We start from the raw sequence: 23,952 nt of genomic DNA on the forward strand, positions 1-23,952 counted from the left end.
TGGCGGTAATGATGGACGATTACCGCCTGGGTCGTAATGAGGCCCATAGTGTTACCTCAATTTTTTTTTTTTATCACATGTATGATATTAATCAGCCTCTTACCGATATATTCTTGAGAGATTTATTTCAAAAAGCTAGAGATTTTACACTTTTATTTCATGTTTTAAGAACAGAGCATCATTATTATTTGTGTATGATAACTAGACTAAAAATAAAATCACATAATCTATTATTATGCAGGATATATATGAGCAATTTAAGCAGGGATGTCATTTAGGGGTCGCCAGAGGTTGCAACTGCGACCTCTCAGGTCTCCCTTGCTACCCCTGTGGCCTCCCTTGCTACCCGCCCCCCCCCCAAAAAAAAGGAAAGTGTGTCTTTTTTTATTTTTTTGTAACGCAAGCTCCTGGTCTCTGGTCAGCACCATGTGGCTCTTTACGTCTGGACTGGCTGGCTTTCTTGTTTGGGCCTCTTAAAAAAAGAAGAAAAAAAAGAACAGGGGTGCCACGAATCTAACAGTTTCTGCAGTGACCCTCAATAAGAAAGAATAGGAATACCACATATTGTGCCTTTCTGGAATGCTATACAATAATTGCTAGACTCATTAAAGGTTTATTTCAGGCACACTTCACTGATTTAGTCTGTTTTTAAACACCCCAACTCAGCCTTTCATCCTTCTGAGGTGGATAGATGAGTACCAAAACAGGTTGGGTGAAATTGGGTTTACATCTTTTCTATATAAAGCGCTTAAGCGTAAGTGTTACATAATAACACGTCAAAATCATTTGGTCATGGACGTCTGCTTGCATTCACAGTAATTTGGTAATATGGGCCTATACACACTGATCTTAATGATGCATATGGCGATCCATTCTTGTAGGAAACGTACATCACATTATAGTGATATCACAACCATATTTTTCGTAGTGTACTTAGGAACAATGCTGTGTAATGTCACTTCCTGTTTTTCAAGGGTTGAAAGGTCATGTTCCATCGCTTCCCGTAATATCACTTTGGGGTGGGGTGAAATGACATCACTTCCTGTTATGTCTCAAGGGTTGTGTGATGTTACTTCCGCTACCCCAGGCATTTTGGTGAAATGACATCCCTGAATCTAAGTGTACATAGTAATTTTATTTCAATAGATCAATTGATAAACATGTTATCTAACTCCAAAAGGTCACTGTTCACATCTTGTGTTTCTAACCCCTCTTTTTCTTAAGTTAGAACATAAGCCAATATTGATTTTACATTCCAGACTCAAGTTCCACGCATAACAATTATGCACTGTAACAAAGTCCATTGTCTGGTGGTCATGGCGGTGGTCAAACACATGGCCACTGCAAAATCTCCTACTCCTTTAAGGAAATCGATGGGTGGCCGCCCAGCAGTCCAGGTAGTGCCCGTATGCTCGGCTCTCTTTGTTCCGGTGATAGTGGTTGCAGTTGAAGAAGCTGCAGTCCAGCATACCATACAGGCCCACCTAGACCAAGAGTACTATGGCTCCCAGGTTTCCCTATTTCATGCCTGCACATCTGAGTTCCCTTGTGTCAGAGAGAATCTGGAGGGCAGTGCCAGGGTGTGGCAGACAGAAAGAAGACTACATAAAGGGAGAGATGAGATATTCTCAAGTCGCACACTAGGGCTGCAAACCACCCCCGGGGCATTGGGTTGAGCAGAAGAGGGAGGTCAGTGTTTAGAGCTGGCGATTGCAGTTTGGAGCAGAATGGAGAAAGGGAAGGGAGGAGTTTGGAGCAGGAGCAATTAATGGAGATCAGATGGGTAGACAGCCTTGGGGACTTTTGGTAAGTTTGAGGAGCCTGGTTGCATTCCTAGGAAAGAGTTGCAGCGGAGGTTAGGGAAGTGGCTAGTATGTGCAAATTAGAGGTTGACCGATATTTGAGGAGGAGGATATTAAGGATCTGGGGGAGGCAGTTGGTGAAGTTAAAAAGGTGATTTGAGATCATTTTAAGAATCAGGATGTTTAGTTTCAGAACAAGGGTGTTGGAAAAGTCAGAGGAGATTGGTCGAGGTCTGGAGCTGGGATCAGGAGAGGGTAAGGATGTGGAAGGCAATGAAAATCTGGGGGAGCTGCCTTATTAGGTTGCAGAGGAGGAAGAAAGAAGATTGGTGTGGCTTACGAAGAAGAGTTTGAAAAAGAGGTTTACGAGAGAAAGGTGGAGGTTGGCAAATGCAAGGTGAAGGCAGTGGTATTAAGGAGGAGGTTGGAAATTGTGCAAAGGATGAGGTAGGAGATTCTCCTGAGAAGGGGGCACTAAGAGAACTGGAGGAGACTTTGGAACATCTTACAGCAGAGTTTGGAGATTGTTAGAAAAAGGAGGTTGGAGAACAATTGACAGGGGTCATTTGTGATTGTAAGAAAGGAGTATGGAGCAGAGGCGGATGAGTGTCACAGAAAGAAGCTAGTAGAAGGAGATTATGAGGAGGTGATATAAAGATATCAGAAGCAGGTGGTTAGACAGTGTGAGAAGAAGACTGAAGGAGGAACATGTCACAGGGTGATTAAAGAATGGCAGAAAAGGAACACGGATCTAGGAAACCTTTAATGAGGAGGCTGGAAGGAAGCCATTCAAACCACAGAGTGGGGGAAGGTTGTTTGGAGGATGCCAGAAGAAGGAAGTAGGAGAATCTAAGGAGTGAAAAGATAGACTATACATTTATTTATTTAATTGTTAATTTATAACATGCTTAATAGCAGCATTGTGGTTTCAAAGCTTGGGATCAGGATTCAAACCACTGTGGTGCTGCGCTGTCTGTGGCACTGCACTGTCTTGCTTCCAAGTCAAACGTGTTGCCCCTGGGCTATCCTTGGTGAAGGTGATAGGACAATGTAATTAGAAGGAACATTTGAGAAGTTTTAGGAGGTTTGGGAGAGCCCGTCTGGCTCTAGTCAGATAATATAAGAGTGAGGAGAAATTAGCCGTTGGCAGATTGTAGACAAGGGGGTTTATCATAGAGAGGTGACAGTAAGGGGATGGAAAGTGTTCTTAACGGAAGGAGGTGGTTGAACCCTTTTCACTACTGCAGTGACACGGAGCAGACTTCAGCCCAGCTGGCTGCAGCCCCCACTCAGCAATAAGTTACTGCTCTTACTCAAAATCCTAGAAAAAATGCCAAAAGAAACTGACAACATACGTCTGAGAAGCAGGTTGCAGGGACCTCTTTAAACTGCACTAGCTATTCAGAAACAAGGTTCTGGAACAAGAGTTTGAAACCATTGAGCCCACAAATTAGGGGCAGTCAGAGACAATGGAGGATCACCTTGGACACATGAGAGTCTGTATCTTACTTTCATCAAACTTGTTTATTATTTTGGTACACATTCCTGTACACATCTTCAAGAAAACAGTTGTTAAACACCGTCCTTTGTCTGTCTGGTTTGTTAATCCACCCCATCACAGATGATAATCCTCCCCCAACAAACAATTTGCTCTTAGATGAAACACCGCCTACTGGTCCAAGCCTTTAACTTCCTCCTACAACCTCCTACCTTCTCAATATGCCTCTAGTGTGTCACTTTCCACCAAACACTCCTCTACAGCTGCCACTCAAATACTCTACACCAGGAGATTGTCCAGGGCTCGCTTTATAACCTGGTTTTCCCGACCCCTAAGGTACAGTCTGGGCACACCTGCTGCTCCTGGGGTGTGTGGGATGGATGTGTTTGGTTGGCTCATGTGCTTATGGTAAATTGGTCTGTCAGGGCCTGGGTCTAAGGATATTTTAAGGCCAGCCATACTCTTGGGTTTCAAACTGTTGCTGACTATGTGTGTGCTACTCTCCTCTCTCCCTTGAAGCTGTGTTGAGTTTAGTTGTTTCTTTGCAGCTGTCTTTGGTTTGTCAGCATGTACAATGGGAGGCAGTAAGTTCCCTGGGAAACGTTATTGCTCTGGTGCTCTGGAAAGATAAATTACACTTTCTGCGTCCTGCATCACTTGTTGTAATAATCAGACAATGGGAGGTATAGAATGTACCCACGGACCACACCTGGAGTGCCTTCCACCCTTGATCAAGTTGTAACTCTATTCACATTGGTCCTGTGGACTGAGATGATAGGAATGATTTGTTTGAGTGTTTTCTATGATGCTGCTGCTGAAGAAATGAAAGATTTGCTCCTCCCTTGAGACTTTTCTGGTGCCACCGTTGAAGAAGGCTATATATGCAAACTAACATCTGAAATCATACTTGCTACAAGTGCAGAGGGTAACCTTGAATAGTCACAATGTTTATCCATTTCTAAGCCCTGCAGCTTGGATCTCTTAAAGGCGCAAGCCTGCTTTTTGATGCAGGGTGACAGACTTTGAGTGACCGAAAGGCTCACCCTCTCTAGACTCAAAGAAGGACAGGTAGAGTTGCCTGATAAGTCTTTGGGATAAGCTCCTCCATACAGAAATCAATGGGGTCCCTGAGCAAGTTCATCCGATGGTTCACTAGCTCACCCTGGGAACAAAGTAAGTGTGGTCTCGGCTCCCACCTTTACCCCCTCTGGTTCTAGCATCCACTAGCTCGAAAGGTACCCGCCATCCTATGGTTGAAGAGGGAGCCACCACTGCAATGGTCCCCTAGAGCCAGGCTGGTTGTGGGGGGAGAAGAGAGACATTTAGTCGAACTTCATCTGAAACATCTCATCAACAATGTGACAGAATGCCATCTGTGAGAACTAAATAGCCTGTGCTTTTTTGATTTTTAGCAATAAAATGATGCGGTTAGCTCTTTCTCTGAAAGTGAGGTATGGTAACCAGGCCACCTCCGCTTTTGTAAAGCTCTATGGAACAAACACAGAACACTCATGTACATCTCTCAAGCCTATTCTGATGAACCTAAGTGTAAAAGAGGAGTCAAATGCCTCTACCAGAAGTCCCGCCCCTATTCTGCCTATATGTTGGAAGCCGGAAATTGCAACATGCACAACGCTGATAATGATACCTATACTGCGAAAGATCTTCAAAACAAGGTATCCATTGAGAAAGCCCTATAAGATGTACCCGCAGAGAGATGACAGTCTCTTAGGGGAAATCCCTGAAGAAGTGTGAAGCAGTGAACAAAAGAGGTTGGTGACGTCACAAGAAAAGAGAGTGACACACTGAGAAGGATGATCAGAGAAGAGAATGCATAGACCTTATGGAATCGGTTGATGAAATAAAGAATGCAGTAACCTTTCATGTGCAAAATGAAGATTGCGCATGTGAAGCAAATATAAGTCTTTTTATAACTGTACAGATGCTGCAACGCAAGTAGATTACGTAATCATAAACACTGGCTATATGTAGTGAATGAACTGCAGGCAGTAACGCCAATATATATATACATGTTTAGAATCTGGATATTCGATGTTGCAACTTTAGTAAGCCAGGACCCATGAAAGAGAGGGGCTGAAAGTGTGCTGCAGTAAAGAAAAACTGCTGAAAATCAAGGAAGGATCAAGACGGCTGTCTGGGCCAGTGTCAAGGGTTGGGGCAGCCGAAAACTGGGTATCTATTCAAGAGATACAAAGAACATGAGACAAGCTCCTGTTAATGTGCGACAGAAACAATCTGAGTCACAAGTTGTATTAATTTAATATCATTAAATGTGAATAAAGGAGCTCAAACACGGTCTCCTGTCACATGAGATCGATGGTAATAGAAAATTGACACGCTGCATCGAGACTTGAAGATAAGAACATGCTTACACTCCATTCTATTCTCAAGAGCAAGTGATAGTTTGCAGGGCCAAGATTAAAGACAATTCGAATGGTAGAGGGCATGAGTTATGATGGATGATGGGCTAATTGGGTGGGGAGGCATGGTCAAGTCCACCCACAAGAAAAGTGTTGAGATTATGCTGTGAGACGTCTGTTGATGTCCGTTGTACTCCCTGTTTTAGATAATTGATAATAAACAGCTTTTGTTTGCCAACTTCCTGAGTCAGTCTTGTTATTGGTGTAAAGCGTTCTTCTGCACCCCCATCCATGTAATGACGTGCTTCCTCATTTAAAATAACCTTACGGTTCACGTGGTAGCATGTTGGATGGTTACAGACCCATCGATTAAGTAGAACTTTAGTGTTTCAAATGCTCGAGCACCCTTCATGTCACAATACACAATAATAGGAGGAGAGGTCGACACTCTCCCCCGAACCACAGAAGCCAAATGAAGTCGACCCTCCCACCGTGGTTGGCACAGGTGCCTGATATATATATATAGACAGGACACCACGTGGCAGCCAGTGGGGGGAAGGGGGTTAGGGAGAGGTTGTGGACAGGGTGAGGGGTTTTAGGAACACCGGATAGAGGGTAGAGGAAAACCTAGTTTGGATAGGACTGGGGGAAGTACAGGGAAAAATCCTACACTTAGTAATACTTATAACATCATACTCTGCAATACTCTGATTACTTGATTTCATATGTGGTATTACTGCCTGTTACCTGATAACCCATACCTTGAGAACATCTTAATACATGTATCTCACACACTGTATGTCATTGACATGAAACAAACAAAGCATGATTTAGCAGATGAAACATACGATGGGAATACTCCCAAGATGAAGACATGACACATGGCCCCTTGGGCTGGTATATGCAACACTTATAGCAACTAACAAGTACAACAAGCACAACAAGTGCACAGTCTCTCAGTAGGTCGTTGTCACCATAAAGACCCCGTAGCAACCCCTACTGGGTTGGAAAAAGGTGGTACAATGCAAATTCTACCGACACCACTGCGTACTGCCCACCATCTTGTGTTTTCGCAAAGCATACGCTGGGTACTTCTATGAGCATGCTCGTAATCACATGTGCATTTCATCAATGACCAATAAACCCTTTCCGCACTTATCTTGTGTCCGGGAAGCTCCTGAGCCTTCCCGGACGTTGAATGCTGTTGCCCGTAGCAGCCGTGAAGATCACTCCTCTCCCCGCTGCAAAGTGCTCACGCCCGCCGCCTCCGTGTTCCTGCCAATTTCATAGCGGGCGGCTCCTGACTTCTCCGAATGCTGCTCCGACCGACGCAGCTTCGACCCCCAAACAAAATAAGCCACACCTGCCGCGCGGCGTGGGCCGCTCATAAACCGTTAGCAATCATGATCAGCTGGCCCCACGCGCACACGGCAGTAAACTACCCAGCCTCCCAAGTACTGCTGGGAATTGTAGTTTTGTTGGACTTTTTCAGTGTTTTAGCCCTCTGAGCCCAGTGTACACATGCTTGCCCTTATTCCTGACATTACCTCCTCTCCGAGGGCCCTTCCCAGGACCTGGTTTACCCGGATGTTGTCGATGAAATTGTTTAACCAACCTTGGAGCATGTACTGATTCCGCCAGCTCCCAGGAACAGTCCTCCGGCCCATAACCTGTCCAGTTAATCAGGTACCATAACCGTTGATTCCTTATTTTTGCATCCAGAATACTTTTCACTTATACTCCATCTGACCTTCTTTCATGATGGCTGGTGGTCTCTTAGCAGTCATCCCCGGAGCTGCGGGTTTAAGTAAAGAGACATGGAATACCGGATGGATAGGTACATTTTTTGGCAAACGTAATTTCATTGCAGTGGCTGACACACATTTAATTATCACGTAGGGCCCAATGAAACGAGGCAGAAATTTTCGCGAGCCTATCAAGGCTAAATTTCGTGTGGATAACCACACCTTATCTCCCACTGCATATTTAGGACCTGCTTGTCTATGTCTGTCAGCTTGACTTTTGTATTGTCTTTTGGCTTGTTCTAAATTTGCCCGTGCCTTTTGCCTGATCTCCAGAAGCAACTGCTTTCGCTCTTGTAACGCGGGGATTTGTCCCACTTCTGGCAAATGTTCGGGTAGCATATTCTGCACTTGTCCATATAAACATTCATTTGGTGCCATTCCCAGGGAAGTGTGATAGGTATTATTGTATGTGAATTCTGCCAACCATAACGCTTGTACCCAAGAATCTCTGCCATCTCCCAAGTACCCTCTTAAATATTGCTCTAGGGTCTGATTAACGCGCTCTGTTTGCCCATCAGTTTGAGGATGATAGCTGGTAGAGAGCGCACAGTTGATTCCCAGCATCTGACAAAAGGCACGCCAAAACCTGGAGGTGAATTGTGAACCTCTATCCGATATTATACACTTTGGTAACCCATGCAATCTGACCACATGCTGCAAGAATAACTCTGCCAACTTTCCTGCTCCTGGTATTCCTGCACATGGAACAAAGTGAGCCTGCTTAGACATGAAGTCCACTACTACCCAAATGGTATCATAACCGTTATCAGGAGGTAAATCCGTAATGAAATCCATCGAAATGGAAGTCCATAGCTGACTTGGGGTTGGTAAGGGCTGTAACAACCCTCTCTTCTTCCCATGCTCTGCCTTGTTACGTGCACAATTCTCACACAACCTTAAGTACTTCTCCGAGTCTTGTTTTACTGTGGGCCACCAGAAATATTTCCCTAGCATCTCTTGCATTTTTCTCAAACCTGCATGCCCTGCCAATGGAGAATTATGGCACCAGTATAATGCTTGCTTCTGTAATTCCTTGGTGGGCAAGTACAGTCTACCCTGATGATAGGGTAAGCCTTCTCGTAGGGTACGTGCGGGATGAGTTTTACACCATTCCTGCAGTTGTGTAACTGGTAAAGCCTTCTTGACCTGCTCAATGATTTTCTGTGTAATAGCCCCGACAATTCTTTCAGGTGAAATAACAGTTTTAATTTCCCCTACTGAATTATCCACATTTTGTTGTCTAGACAAAGCATCCGCTTTTCCATTCTTACTACCTGGTCTGAATGTAACCACAAAGTCAAATTCATTAAAATATTGAGACCAACGTAGTTGCCTAGGGCTTAGCGATTGTGCCGTTGTGAAGTATTGCAAGTTTTTGTGGTCTGTTACCACCACCACCTGATGTCTTGCACCCATCAAATAATGTCTCCATTCCACAAATGCTAATCGAATGGCCAATAATTCTTTATCCGTAATAGAATAGTTTTGTTCACACCCTGACAATTTCTTAGAAAAAAAAGCAACAGGATGCAAAATTCCATCTTCATCCTTCTGTGATAGAATAGCTCCTACTGCCACATTACTAGCATCAGTTTCCACCTGAAAGGCTCTCTCTAGTTTAGGATGCCTTAACACAGGAGCGGTAGTAAATGATGTTTTTAGTCGTTGAAATGCTTGCTCTGCCTCCACACTCCATGTAAATCTCACTGCCTTTTTTAGTAGTTGTGTAATTGGGCTAACGATCTTGGAGAAATTGCCAATAAAACGTCTGTAGAAATTAGCAAACCCCAAGAAGGATTGTCTATCTTTTATACATTGTGGAGAAGGCCAATTCACTACTGCTTGCACCTTCCTTGGGTCCATCACAATCCCGGTGTTTGTCAATATAAAACCCAGAAATTCCACCTGACTTACATGAAATGCGCATTTCTCTGATTTCACACATAATTGATATTCTTGTAACCTTTTCAACACTGCTGTTACATGTTTTACATGTTGTTCTGGGGAATCTGAATAAATCAATATATCATCAATGTATACAATTACAAAGAGATCAATAAACTCATGCAATACTTCTTGCATAAAAAACTGAAAAGCAGCAGGGGCATTACACAAACCAAACGGCATGACAAGATACTCAAATAATCCAAACTTTGTTCTGACTGCCGTCTTCCACTCATCTCCCTCCTTTACCCGTATCAAATGATAGGCTCCCCTTAAATCCAATTTGGTATAAATCTTTGCATTCTTTACTTGGTCCAATAGAACCGAAATCAAAGGTAAAGGGAATCGATTCTTGATGGTCACCTTGTTTAATGCCCGATAGTCTATGCATGTGCGTAGCGTCCCTTCCTTTTTAGGGACAAAAAATAATGGAGAAGAAACTGGAGAAGTAGAGTGCCTAATAAATCCTTTAGACAACATTTCATCAAGATACTCTCGTAAGTGTTCATTTTCCTTCTCTGTAAGGGCATATATTCTACTACAAGGTAATTTCGCCCCTTCTTCTAGTTCAATAACACAATCATAGGTCCTATGAGGAGGCAACTGCTCCGCCACTCTTTTGTCAAACACTTTTGCAAATTCCATGTACTGTGAGGGAATTCCTTTTTCCACTGCTCCCACCACTTGGGGCCCTACTACCTTCTCAATTAACAATGCTGTGGGGCCTGTTTCAAGTAGCATGTGTTCTTGACACCGTTCATCAAACCTTACTGTCCGTAGTACCCAATCAATTTGCGGGTTATGTAATCTTAACCATGGCATTCCCAGAATCAACCCAAATTGCGGGGCTGCTATAAGGTCAAAGGTAATTAGTTCTTGATGACCTCCTTCACAAATCATTTCCAATTCCTCAGCCTGTTGTCGTATGGGACCTGATATTAATGTTGAACCATCTACCGACTGGACTCCTTCTACCTGCTGCTTGTCAACTACAGGTAACCCTAACTGAGTAGCTAGTGAGATGTCTACAAAGTTACCTGTGGCCCCTAAGTCCACCATCGCCCTAACCTCCTGTTTCGTCAAAGCAAAACATAATGTAACAAGAATGTAAAAATGGGAAGTTTTCCCACCCACCGTGTTTGCAATCCACCTGGGGAATCTTACTTCTAATGGGCCTGACACCTGTGTTCCCCTCAAGGCCGGCCCGATTCTTTTCCCGCCTCCTTTGAACTCTTTTCACCACTCTTCTGAGGAGTATTGGGACATGTTCGTATATAATGCCCTGCTTGCCCACAATACAAACACAACTTATTGGACCTACGTTGTTCCTTTTCTGCCGCCGATAATGGCCCTCTGACACTTCCAATCTGCATTGGTTCTGCTTCACTTGCCCTTCCTCCTCTACTTCTGTCTAGTCGTACAAAAGGTGCTACTTCCGGTCTCTTTTTATCACCTTTCCTTTCATTCATGCGATGATCCAACCTCAGCGCTAAATCTATCATAGCAGTACATGTGCTCGGTTGAGGCTCCACTTGTGCAATGGCATCTTTTAATTCCTCCCGTAATCCTTGGTAAAATAATACTGTTTGTTTGGCTGTTGGCCAGTCTGTCTCTATGACTAGCCTGTTAAACTGAGTTACATACGTTACTAGGTCCCGCACTCCTTGTTTTAATCCCAACAATTCCTTATCCTGAGCTAGAGATACCTCTCGGCGATCAAATAGCCGGCCAAATTCCGTCAAAAACCCATCCCAGTTATATAATAGGGGATCATCCTTTTGTACCAAGGGCATTGCCCATGCTGCAGAATCCCCGGTTAAATAGGAAATGACAAAAGCCGTTCTAGCTTGAATAGTCTCGAAGGCCGTAGGTTTACACAGGAAATGTAATCTACACTGTGTAAGGAACATCATGTACTTTCTGGGATCCCCCGAAAAACGCTCGGGGGCTGCCAAGGGGACACTACTGGGAGGGTGGACAATCACCGTGGAATTCTGACTAGAAGAGGCAACTCCCATTGCACCTACCCCCTCCAAAGGAGTTCTCTGAGCAACCAAACTTTGAACTTGAGTCTTCAAATTATCAGCTTCTTGTCTTGTCTGAGCTAATTCTAACTGCATATCTTGTAGGGCCTTTAGCACATCGGCCAAAGGCGGAGGAGTCGCTTCCATTTGGCTTGGGTGGTTTGAGTATCCCAATATGGGGGTGGCTTATTATGTCACAATACACAATAATAGGAGGAGAGGTCGACACTCTCCCCCGAACCACAGAAGCCGAATGAAGTCGACCCTCCCACCGTGGTTGGCACAGGTGCCTGATATATATATATAGAGACAGGACACCAGGTGGCAGCCAGTGGGGGGAAGGGGGTTAGGGAGAGGTTGTGGACAGGGTGAGGGGTTTTAGGAACACCGGATAGAGGGTAGAGGAAAACCTAGTTTGGATAGGACTGGGGGAAGTACAGGGAAAAATCCTACACTTAGTAATACTTATAACATCATACTCTGCAATACTCTGATTACTTGATTTCATATGTGGTATTACTGCATGTTACCTGATAACCCATACCTTGAGAACATCTTAATACATGTATCTCACACACTGTATGTCATTGACATGAAACAAACAAAGCATGATTTAGCTGATGAAACATACGATGGGAATACTCCCAAGATGAAGACATGACACATGGCCCCTTGGGCTGGTATATCCAACACTTATAGCAACTAACAAGTACAACAAGCACAACAAGTGCACAGTCTCTCAGTAGGTCGTTGTCACCATAAAGACCCCGTAGCAACCCCTACTGGGTTGGAAAAAGGTGGTACAATGCAAATTCTACCGACACCACTGCGTACTGCCCACCATCTTGTGTTTTCGCAAAGCATATGCTGGGTACTTCTACGAGCATGCTCGTAATCACATGTGCATTTCATCAATGACCAATAAACCCTTTCCGCACTTATCTTGTGTCCGGGAAGCTCCTGAGCCTTCCCGGACGTTGAATGCTGTTGCCCGTAGCAGCCGTGAAGATCACTCCTCTCCCCGCTGCAAAGTGCTCACGCCCGCCGCCTCCGTGTTCCTGCCAATTTCATAGCGGGCGGCTCCTGACTTCTCCGAATGCTGCTCCGACCGACGCAGCTTCGACCTCCAAACAAAATAAGCCACACCTGCCGCGCGGCCTGGGCCGCTCATAAACCGTTAGCAATCATGATCAGCTGGCCCCACGCGCGCACGGCAGTAAACTACCCAGCCTCCCAAGTACTGCTGGGAATTGTAGTTTTGTTGGACTTTTTCAGTGTTTTAGCCCTCTGAGCCCAGTGTACACATGCTTGCCCTTATTCCTGACACTTCACCATATAGCCGGAAGATCGCAGGGTTTCCTGTCTAGAGTGGCTGATATAGAATTCTTGCAAGAAAAATCAATATAGGTGGGACAGGTCCCTCATTGACGAAATCCCTCCTGGTTTCCACAAGCGCTTTGCGGATGGAAGGCGAAAGTGGTCGATTGGAGAGGGGAGCCGATACCAAAGATCTCGAACAGAACAAGTGAATGGTGAGTAGACTAACGGGAATGGCAAACTGTGGGGATGGGATTGTGGTAGTTTAGAAAAGCAATGGGGTAGTTAGAAAAGTAACGGGGTTGATTTTAAAGTGGAAATGAAGTGTGTTTTAAAGTGTAAACGAAGAGTGTTTTAAGAGATAAAGGTCTGATCTTCCTAACGCAAGGAGTTTTAGAAGAACTCGTTTCACACCGTAGTTGGTATAAATTACGCAGTGCATAAACAGTTTTATGTTAGGAGACAAGTTAAACTCTAGTCAGAGTATTTTAGGGGTGAGATGATGAAGAGGAGAACCATGGTTTAAATGTAAAAGAGTCGACTAGTCTGTCTGTCTATGTGTCTGGTTTAAATAGGTGTCGAAGAGCGACAAGAATACGTTGTGTAAAGTTGAAGTAGAGATAAGAAGTTATTGCTATTTATAAGGACATTGCCGGTGCCAACCAAAAAGTGGGTTGAGGTTATTGAAAAGCAGAGGTTTTGAGCAGCGAGTGTTGGAGTGCGCTTATATTTGTTGTTTTTTAAACATATATGTGTACACACTGGTAAGTATTTATAGTCATTTGAGACTCGTCACAATGGGATATATCACTCCATTGATGCATTTGTGTAAAACGTTGCCAAAACATATGCCTAAACTCAAACAGTACAGTGCAGAATGGGTAAAGGGCATAGCAGATACAATTTTCATGCAATTGCCGCAAGGGGGATCGCTGTCAAAAGCAGCATTACAGCACAAGACCACATATTTGCATGCTGCGTACAAAGGGGAAAAATTTGGAAAAGAGGTTAGCTATTTTCGAGCTTTGAAAGAGGAGAGAGAGGATCCACCACCTGAGGACTTAATGCTTACTCAGTGTAGGGAGGAGGGTGTTGCGCCTTCTGCTCCCCTCACCGAAATGAATGGCGAAAGTACACAAGAGGTAGGATTGTAGCCGTTAAAGGAACTGAAGGCAGCAACAGAGTAAAGTAACCCGATATATGAACCACCTGCTTATAGCAGTGACGATAGTTCAGAAGAGACCAAAAGAAAGGAGGAGATCTTTAAGATCGTGCAAAACAAAGAGGAGAAAAGTGAGCGATCAAATATGACAACAGACATAGAATGAGAGATTAAGAGGTGGAAAGGAGAGAAGGATAAAGCTGACGAGGTAACGCTTATACAGAACAAATGGATGGGAGAACAGATATTGCTCAAGCTCGATGGGAAAAGTATCGAGGAGGTCAGGCAAAGGGAAGATCAAGACAAAGAGGACAGGGAACGAGATTTTGATTGCATTCAGAAGGAGTTAATGGAGTAATATGGCCCATCCAGTGTAGCCCTAGAAGAGGATTTTGACATAGGGAGCATTGGAGATGGGATCCCTAAGGCTTATCAAGACCTGAAAGAAGGTAGCTAATTGGAAAGCTGAGGGAAGGGAGCTCAATCCCTGGTCTTCCAATCATGGAGCGTAGAAAGAGACCCATTCAGTCTCTAGCATAGATCTTTGTCCTTAGACATAAGGGTGAAGGGGATGAGAGCCATACTAGCTGGGGGCTAGATAAGTCAGATGAAGAGAGAGAACCCTTCCGTGGGGAGGAGGGAGGAAGAGCATGCAGCCCCGAGAGATATCTGCAGATAGACAAGGAAGTAAAATGGTCTGATTTAGAGCAACTTAAGGATAGGATGACAGATCCTGTAGCATATCCAGAGCATCCTAGAGGACGATTGTATAGCGAGAAGGAAGAGTCTCCGCTATATGTGAGCAGGCTGAGGTCATTTACCAGTATAAGGCGATCAGGAACCATTGTTCCCACCATGGATAGGGAGACAATGGGAGCCGATTGTGGGTTGGGATTCATGCAGTTCCCCTTATTGGAGAAGGGAGGGATAGACTGCAGCATAAGATAAGGATCATTTAAGATGCAAACTTCCTAGTTTAACGGCGGGTGCAGGAAAATGGATTCATGAGAATATGACAGGGTGAAATACTCTGGCAATAGCGGACATTAAGGGTCTCCTTGAAGTCATTCTAGGGGGAAGAGCTGATGACATTTGGACGAGAGCAGGCTACTCAATTGTCACAGCACAGAACACAGCGCACGATGGAGCACCATTTAATAATTGTAGAGCAGATGTCTGGAGAGCTCTCAGGGTGTGGTATCCTGACACATCAGAAATGGGTTCAATTATGACAAGTAAGATGAAAGAAGACGAGGATCTGCTTGATTGCATTCAGGGCATTCAGAAACGCTGGACTCTTGAAACTCGAGAGCTGTGGGGAAAAACAGTGACAGTATTTTACCACATTTTATGTCAGGGGTTGCCCGATCAAGTACAGAGGCAACTCAAGAAACTAGTGGGAATTGAAGCAAAGCCATGGGCAGAGATACAGTTGACTATAGTGCATCACTGTTGGCTGTTACAGGAGAAAAATAGGACGAAGGAAGATGCCAGAAAACTTTAGGAAGCCAAGTTAGTTCAGACATTTTTTTCAAAATATGCCATAGAAGGGGCAGTATTGACAAGTGGAGGATGACTGGGAAAGCAGCATACAGTGGGCACATCAAAGGCGAATAATCAACACCAGATGGGCCAAGGAGGGAATGGATTTGTGCCACGAGGCAGAGGAATGGTCTACAGAAGAAGGGGTGGTTTTCAGAATAATCAAAGCGGTTTTCAGAATATGTAGAATGATAATCAGACTGTGCAAGGAGGATTTGACCAAGGGGGACTAGTCAGAAAAGCTGCTCCTGTATGTTGGACATGTGGGATGACAGGGCACATTGCGCCTGTATGTCGGAGCCAAGGGTATTGTCAGAATAGGCAATTCTCAAGAGGGGGACAGGTTATCCGCCAGCATATCATCACACATGGCGCCCATACACCACTTATTCACAAGTCCATAACTAAACAATGGACTGTGGCCAAATTGTGTCTCCCGAATGAACCCACACCACGCTTCGCATACAAGCGGGGCAAAAATCTCCGAGACCAGTTGGTGCATTCCAAATTCACCAACCCCGCTCCTAGACTGGGTCTATGGGATTTGAGATCACCGGTGGGACATTTTCCTTGTGGTAACTGCACTTCATGCAAATTTACCAAAAAGATCAAAGTTTTTAAGATCAACAACAGACTATGGAATTTGAAAAGCATGACAAATTGCAAAACTAAAAACGCCATCTATATTATAGAATGTCCGTGTGGTTTGAGATATGTTGGACAAACAGAAAGACCAGTCCACATTCGTATTTGCGAACACCGTTCCCGAATAAGGTGCAAGAACGAAAGTGCCCCCTTGGTTAAACACTACTTGGAAAACAAACACACAGCAGATGACATTTTGTGGTGGGTGGTAGACACCATCATTTCCTCCACAAATCTCAAAATGAGTCTGCTACAGAAAGAGGCCCAGTGGATATATAGTATTGATTCCTTCCAACATGGCCTCAACGAGGAATATATTTGTCCTACTTAATTACATGACCTTTATTTTTAGGTCGGCACGGCCTGCTGTACTCTGTGCCGTGGTGATTATTACTTGACCCACATGCCACATGTATATTAGCACTTGTACATTGCGGCAACACAATTGCCCTTTTTTTAATCACTTCTTGATCAGTATGCCATAAGGGGTGCTTCCCAGTTTTCTGACTTAGCACACCACAAACATATGAATTCTCTCCATTCTGTCAATACATTTTCCTCACTGCAGCACATGACCATCACCTTATGGCTTGTGTATCCTCTCCACATGGAGCATGCATCCACATCCAGTGCGCTATAAAGACATTCACTTTCTCCTACCCGGCATTTTATTGCTGCGCTCTGCAGTCGCCTGCCGACACCTCCCTTTACATCTACTAGCTTCCTCGAGTCCGGTATCCTAGCAACCTAGCCTAGTTACATGTTGACTCCCAACGCGAGGCGCATTCCAGTCAGCCTTAGTGGACTCTCTCCATATCACATAATAATACATTCATCATAGGCTGGGCCCACTCCATGCTATATTCTTGACTTTTTCTCCTCTTTCTCTGTTCATGCCATTTCCTCATAAACGTGCAAAACACACACGTATATGAACATGTCAGATAGAGCGAGCACTCTACCCCTTGTAAACTAGCATGTTGGTAGCTTCCACTCGCACAGCATCATGGGTCCGCACTCAAACCAGGGTCTCCATAACTACGAAACGCCTCACACTCATTTACCTACACGGGCGCGAAACAACCGCTCACCCCCTGATGCCTCGCACACTTCTCCATTTCCTGTATTGACTGATCGATCGTAAGTATCCGATAACCTGTTTTTCCAGGTGCTCAGTCCACACGCTCCTTCTGTATCTTCTGATGGTTACGTTTGTAACTTTTCACGCTTTTAACATGCGTGTCATCTCTATGTCTCCAGACATCTTGCCACTACGTGTGAGACAGGATTCCGCCAGCTCCGAGATGGCCCTCACCATAAGGGCAGATTTACCCTGCGATCATTGCATCGCATGAACATCCCTGGACTTCAGCACGTTATGGGTTCCATGATTTCTACTTTAAGGTAGTTTTGTAATTTTGTTGCCTTTTTAACTTCAGGGTAATTCTGTTGCCCTCCTCTTTCCTTCTCTTTATCACAAACTCCTACATGGCTGCCTAGTCATGGTACTAACGGGTGCTGCCACTCGGACTATCTTTTTGAGCACTACCTTCTCTCTGAGTATTCCATTTTGGGTTCTTCCCCATATCCCGATGCATCTCTATTCTATTTGCATTTCTTCGTTGCATCTCTAAGTTTTTACCTTTTCACAACATCAATCTGCAATAAATGGAGCTTTCCTTCTCCATCCCACTCTTTCTTCTCTACAGAGTGAGTTCATCCTAAATCACACTGGATATTGGGTAGCTACTCGAGGACCCAACCCTTGCAGTCCCAGGCTTTTGAGGCACCCACAACCGACAAATCCCATAGGCTGATAACCTCTGCACTACCCTGTGCCACATACAGGGTAAGTTCAGTGCAGTAGCTTTCACCTTGATGTTTAAACTCCTTAGCATTATCATGTTCCCATCATGTTTTATGAAAATGGAAAATCCAGTTTACAAACTGGGGCCAACAGCATTTAGTGCATGTTCTGGAATGTATTTAATTACACATCTGCCTTCCCTTCAAAATCGCTTTTCTTTATTATTTTTCCTTTTGTTTTTTTAGATCCCTTATAGATCTATTCGCCCTGAGGAAGGCTCTTCAATCAAGGCCAAGACTAATGGCTCTAAAGCCGAAACGTGCCGTTAACACAGCTCTAAAGTTCTAAACAGTAATTTACTGATGATCTGTGTTCATAACAATTATTTACAGGTTAAAAACTGGCACGTAGGCAGCTTCACCCAGCATGATCAGACTCTGATCATGAGTATGCACAAAGGATAGTTACCTTTGCTCAACAAAAAGTTTGATTCAACAATGCAAGACATCTTAACCTAACTGTGTACTTTGTTTGCTTCAATGTGAAAATATTTGCTTTTCTTCTTTTCCATTTTTTGTATGTATTCTTGAATCATGCTATTTTTTTAAATGTTAACCATTTAAGAGATTGGTTTTTGCTTTTTGTGACTAAATTTCTCTGAACATTTTATGGGCAAATTCTGTTTGGTATTGCTCACAAGTATCATTGTATAAAATTTCTTTACTCAGAACAATGAATAATATTATTCATTTTAACCATTTTTTTCTTTCTGTTTATATCAATTAATAAAATGTATGACTGAATATATTTTCCGTGTTTGCCCTACTTGTTCTCTTTGGTATTTTCCTATTTTCTTTCTGACTTCTTACGAAGCAGAACATTTATTGGTTGGGAAAAGTGAACCTGAACCGAGACCATAATTGCTTGGTCAACTAATAGTGAGAGTTAAAACCTTGTGTTTTCTTTGTACTTTGCCCCGAACTCCCACTGACACGCAGGGGGCACCCCTCCTTTTTTTGTAAAATATCCGCTAGCATATAGCTCACAAGCTAGGGATGGGTTTGTCCAAGATTAGACAATGTATCAGGCACAAGCATTGCCAATGCAACAAGCATTGCAGCCACAGCAAGCACCATTGAATCCACTGCAAGGGCAGTCACAGCATGCACCCATGCAGATACAGCAGAACACAAACACGGGACAATTACTGACACCTAGAAAAGCGGGTGTCACTGTGGTGGGAGGAAGTCCTTTCACAGGTACAGCGGTATGCATGTATTCACAATAGGGCAGCTCACAGTGCAACTTGATGTGCTCAGTACTATCAGTGACACCAGACCCCTAAGATGAACCAAGGGTTGATGTGATGATAGGAGGCAAATCTTTTTCTTTTCTTATAGACACTGGGGCTACTTGTTCATGTATATGAGAGGGAAAATACCTAGTTTCGGGAATTAACATGAATGCTCAGGTATTCTCTGGGGCTACGAGTCGAGTTCCTTTTACTGACAAATTACCTCTCTCCATAGGAGATTGTGACATGTCTGATCCATTACTGTCTCCAAGGCAGACACCAGTTAACATTCCAGAACGAGATTTAATGACGAAGCTTAAAATGACAATTTCTTTCACTGATGAAGGCATAGTGTGCTCTACTCCAGGGATACATTATCTGAACGTGGGCAAATTTATATTGGCATTTACAGGGCAATTGGCTCTGCGAGGGATGCCACTAGAGCCAGAAGTTTTTCTTTATGGGATACACATTCTGTTGACATTGCTACCCAGCTTAGAGGGGAAGATTATGAGAATACCTGGTGAATTCTTGTTCAGGCCACAGATATTGATGGATGAAGAGGGGGGACAGACTATTCCCCTAGAGTTAAATGCAGCCATAGTATGAGGGGAAATTGCAATGCTCGAAGGAACAGATGATGTGGGCAGGCCATGGAGAACAGTGATTTCGACTGAGGAAGGGTGTAGACTAATTGACTTCACTGACGATGATATGTTTAGAGATGATCTAGCAGAAGATGAAGTAATATTTGAGATGAATATTATATATTGGATTGGGATAGAGAAAAGAGAGATCCCAGAGCGAATGGCGATAGTGCGGCAGAGTCCAGCATTTTTTGATGAAGACTTGGAAAAGCTGCCAAGCGCTTTATGGACTACAGGCCCCTATGACGTTGGCCTATTGAAGGGGATCAGTGAGGTTAAGATAAAGTTGAGGCCAGAAGCAATACAGTACCTTAAGTCTCAAGATGTGGATGAAGGGATTTTTAAGACCATTTCAGCACTGATGGAACAAGGCATTCTGGTATGGTCTGAATCATTGTGCAATACTGCGATATACCCTATCAAGAAATCAAAGGGGGGTAGTGGAAATTCATACAAGACATGAGACCACTAGATTTTAGAGGCAGAGTTTCCTTTAGTTCCTAATCCAGTGACGATACTATGCAGTATCCCTGTAAAAGCGTGATATTTTACGGTGATTGACTTGAAACATTTGTTTTTCTCAATCCTGTTGCACAAGGACTCATAAGACTTGACTTCCTTTTCGTTCCACCAGACTCCTCTGAAACATACTCGGTTGCATGCAGGGTACTGTGAGTCGCTGTCTATCTTTAATAGGGTCCTCCAGATGGACCTAGGCAATATTGATTTGAAGAGCGTTGTGATACAGTACGTAGATGATATTCTGATTTGCAGCACTACAGAAGATGCATGCAGGCAAACCTCGATCCATTTAATGACTATCCTAGCAGACAAGGGATACAAGATAGACAAAGAAAAGTTACAGTATTGTCAAGAAGAGGTGTTGTACATAGGCCAGTTGATCTCACATGAGAGCAAGAGGGTCACACCTGAGAGAAGTGAGGTGATCATGACAACAGCACAACTGCACATGGTAAAGCGAATGGAGCTGTTTTTGGGACTATGCAATTATGTTAGAGCATGGGTGTTTGATTATAGTTCATACACAAGACCACTTTTGCAAGCTCTAAAGGAGGCACTGGTAAACAATGAGAAAATAGAATGGTCTGAGCTAATGGAGGGTGGATTTGAAGAATTGAAGAATGAAATTTGTACAGCTCCCATTTAAGGAATTCCCAATTCTGCTGAGGAGTTCTTTTTATTTTCACACATGAATGGGACAGTCATGACAGCAGTGCTTACACAGAGGACTACTCTAGGTTATAAACCTCTGGAATATTACAGTGGGATTCTCGATCCAGTTATGAAGGGACACTTTCCTTATGAACACTCGCTGGTGGCAGCCGTCTTTGCAATCGAGAAGTCTACCAGTATTGTAATGGGGTGCCCTATGATGCTCTTTGTGAAGCATGCTTTGTTTGCCACTTCGGAGAAACCTAAGGATACATTGACATCTCAGAGAGCTTCTGCATATGAGGTGATCATATCAAATCCAACGATTAAAATACTCAGATGTAAAATAGTGAACCCTGCCATGTTTGTAGCTGAGCCTGAGGCAAAGTGCGAGCATGTGCATGATTGCGCAAACTATGAGGAGTTCTACGACGACATCCCACGCATAAAGGAAAATGCGCTAGCATGGGGGAGATTCTCTTTACTGAAGGTTCTTCGAAGATTGATCAAACTAGTGGGGAAAAGCATTCTGGCGCAGCTGTGGTGAGACATAGAGCAAACGATGATTTTGAGGTTGTAGCAAGTGCAAAACTACGTCTCAGAATTGGTGGCACTTATTGTCACGCTCGAAAATCATGCAGGGCAAGAAGTGATGGGGTACAGTGACTACGCCTATGTGACATCAACTGTGCACGCAGGATTAGCACATTGGAAAAGGAGGGGCTACCTCCAAGCGGATGACACTCTGGTGCAACATGCAGCGTTACTGGGCAGGCTTATTAAGGCACTACAACTCCCAGTAGCCATAGCCACAGTGATAGTTAAATGCGCAGCAAATACCAAGCAAACTGACTTTATTTTATTTTTCGCAGGAACAAACCCACAGACGTAGAGGACAAAAGGGTTGCATATTCAACAGATATTTCAAGTTTTGATACTCCAGATGTAAAGGAGAAAGTAGTCACAATTATGTTAGTAAATGAAGGGTTTAATCATTTACTGAGAACCCAGTTGATGGAAAATTCAGGGCAGTCCACCACAGGAAGAGCAAGAATTATGGAAACGAAGGGGGTGTTCTTTATCCCCCTCGGAAGCATTATGGTGACAAAACAGCACTGGAAAGCATGTGATGCCAGTAGCATTGTTAAAGGTAGCACTTGAACAGCTGCACTACCCTGCACATGTAACTAGGGAAAGCCTCACAGCAACTATTGAGGAGCACAGGTTCGTACCAAGTCTGTTAGAACATGTTGCATTTTATATAGTAAATTGCATTGTATGTCAAAAGTTTACCACTGGGCATACACTGCAAATGATTTAGAGGAGTCATTCCTTGAGCAAACAGTCCTTTTCAGCATTTACATATTGACTATGTTGATATGCTGCAAAATGTAGTGTACACATGTATATGATAGTAGTGGTGTGTCCCTTCTCCAGGTGGTCCTTGTACACACCCTGATGCCACTTGTGCAGCAACGTTTTTAGTACAAGAAGTCTTTCCAAGATGGGGAGTGTGTGAGGTGCTGAGATCTGATAATGGGCCCCATTTTGTTAATGAAGTATTTGAACAGATTAGTCTATTATTGACTATTAAGCACAAGTTTTCTTCTGCTTATCACCTGCAAGTGAACGGTATTTGTGAGAGACTCAATGGTCTCCTTAAAGAGAGGATCACAAAGCTTAAATTGACACTGAAGAAGGGATGGCTTTATTGCCTACCCCTAGCCTTATATGCAATACGGAATCAGCATGGGTCAGACCACCACCTCACACCCCACGAGTTAGTGACAGGGAGGTGAATGAGAATGCCTGAAGAGATGCACAGAAGGCTGCAGAAATGTTAGGAAATGAATTATGTGCGTATTTGACATTTATGACTCCTAATATCTCTGTCATTTCAGATCAACTGAAGCGCCAGGGGGGTCGGTCTCAGAATGCAGATGAAGACCATTCAGCAACCGAAATTTCTGAACTACTACCTGTACCTAGACTTTTTGTTGGAGACACAATATTAATTCAGAACTTTACCAGAAAGTGGCATGAACCTCAATTTATTGGACCTTGCATAGTGGAGTAAGTTACTCCCTCAGCCATGAAAGTCCAAGAAAAATGTGCTTGGATCCATTTGAATAGCGTGAAGCCATACGCCGCTGCGACCATTGCACCCCTAACAATCGATTCGGAAGCAAAACAAGGGGACGCTCAGCGCGTGCAGACCCAATCAATGGCGAGGAAGAAGGACACTAAGGTTGCTGATTAAATAAATGCAATTGTGCATTTGGACTGTGGCTCGCCCCAGACAGTCTTTATAGATATTATAGCAGGAGTGCAAACTCAGTCCTTGAGCCGCTGGAGTCTTTGAAAAATGTACTTTAGGAAAGTTTTGACATGTTGTGGATATGTTTGAGCGGCAAAATCTGATAAAAGATTGGAAGCGTGAACAATACACTGATTCTTTTCATACAACGCAATTGTTTGGTTGGATCTATGGTTTTTACAAACAACGATGACCATAGGATCCTTATCGCTGTTTTCATATTTATTCTTAGAGCTTATCCTGCTCTTGTTGGGTGTAGTGTCAACATACCTACTTTTCTGCATTATCCTAAAAATGGCCCTGTCATAAGGAGGCTACTTGTGGCGATAGTTGAACAGATCCTGCAGCTACCTGATTTACCAGAATTGCCTGGTTAAAACATTTTTTCCTTCCGTAAAGCAGTACACAGGCAAAATTGGAAATTTTGAAAATGGTACAGTTTTGGAAAGTGAGCAAACCCAATGACATTCAGAGAATCGTAAATGGTGGGGGTTAATGTATTGGTATATAATGTTTGCATGCTCAGCATTTCTCCTGGTTTTTCTGGTTCTTTTGATTCATACTGTTTAATTCATTGGTCCCAGCAAAGTAGAA

The 23,952-nt window shown here is 43.7% G+C and overlaps 1 long non-coding RNA gene across 2 annotated transcripts in view; it reads right to left on the reverse strand.

Annotated features, from left to right (window-relative positions):
* The window catches only part of LOC138497330 (uncharacterized), a 237,863-nt gene that overhangs the window by 202,928 nt on the left and 10,983 nt on the right, over positions 1–23,952 (reverse strand). Inside the window, exon 3 of one of the 2 annotated variants that reach the window (XR_011278565.1) lies at positions 3,321–7,476. The exons of the other annotated variant lie outside the window; for it this stretch is intronic. This is a non-coding gene — a long non-coding RNA (uncharacterized lncRNA). Of the gene's footprint in view, positions 1–3,320; positions 7,477–23,952 lie in introns of those variants that run through there. 2 annotated transcript variants of the gene reach the window in all.

The sequence above is a fragment of the Ambystoma mexicanum genome, chromosome 5q, assembly GCF_040938575.1.
Source record: "Ambystoma mexicanum isolate Mex_15411 chromosome 5q, UKY_AmexF1_1, whole genome shotgun sequence".
In the NCBI taxonomy this organism is placed as follows: domain Eukaryota; kingdom Metazoa; phylum Chordata; class Amphibia; order Caudata; family Ambystomatidae; genus Ambystoma; species Ambystoma mexicanum.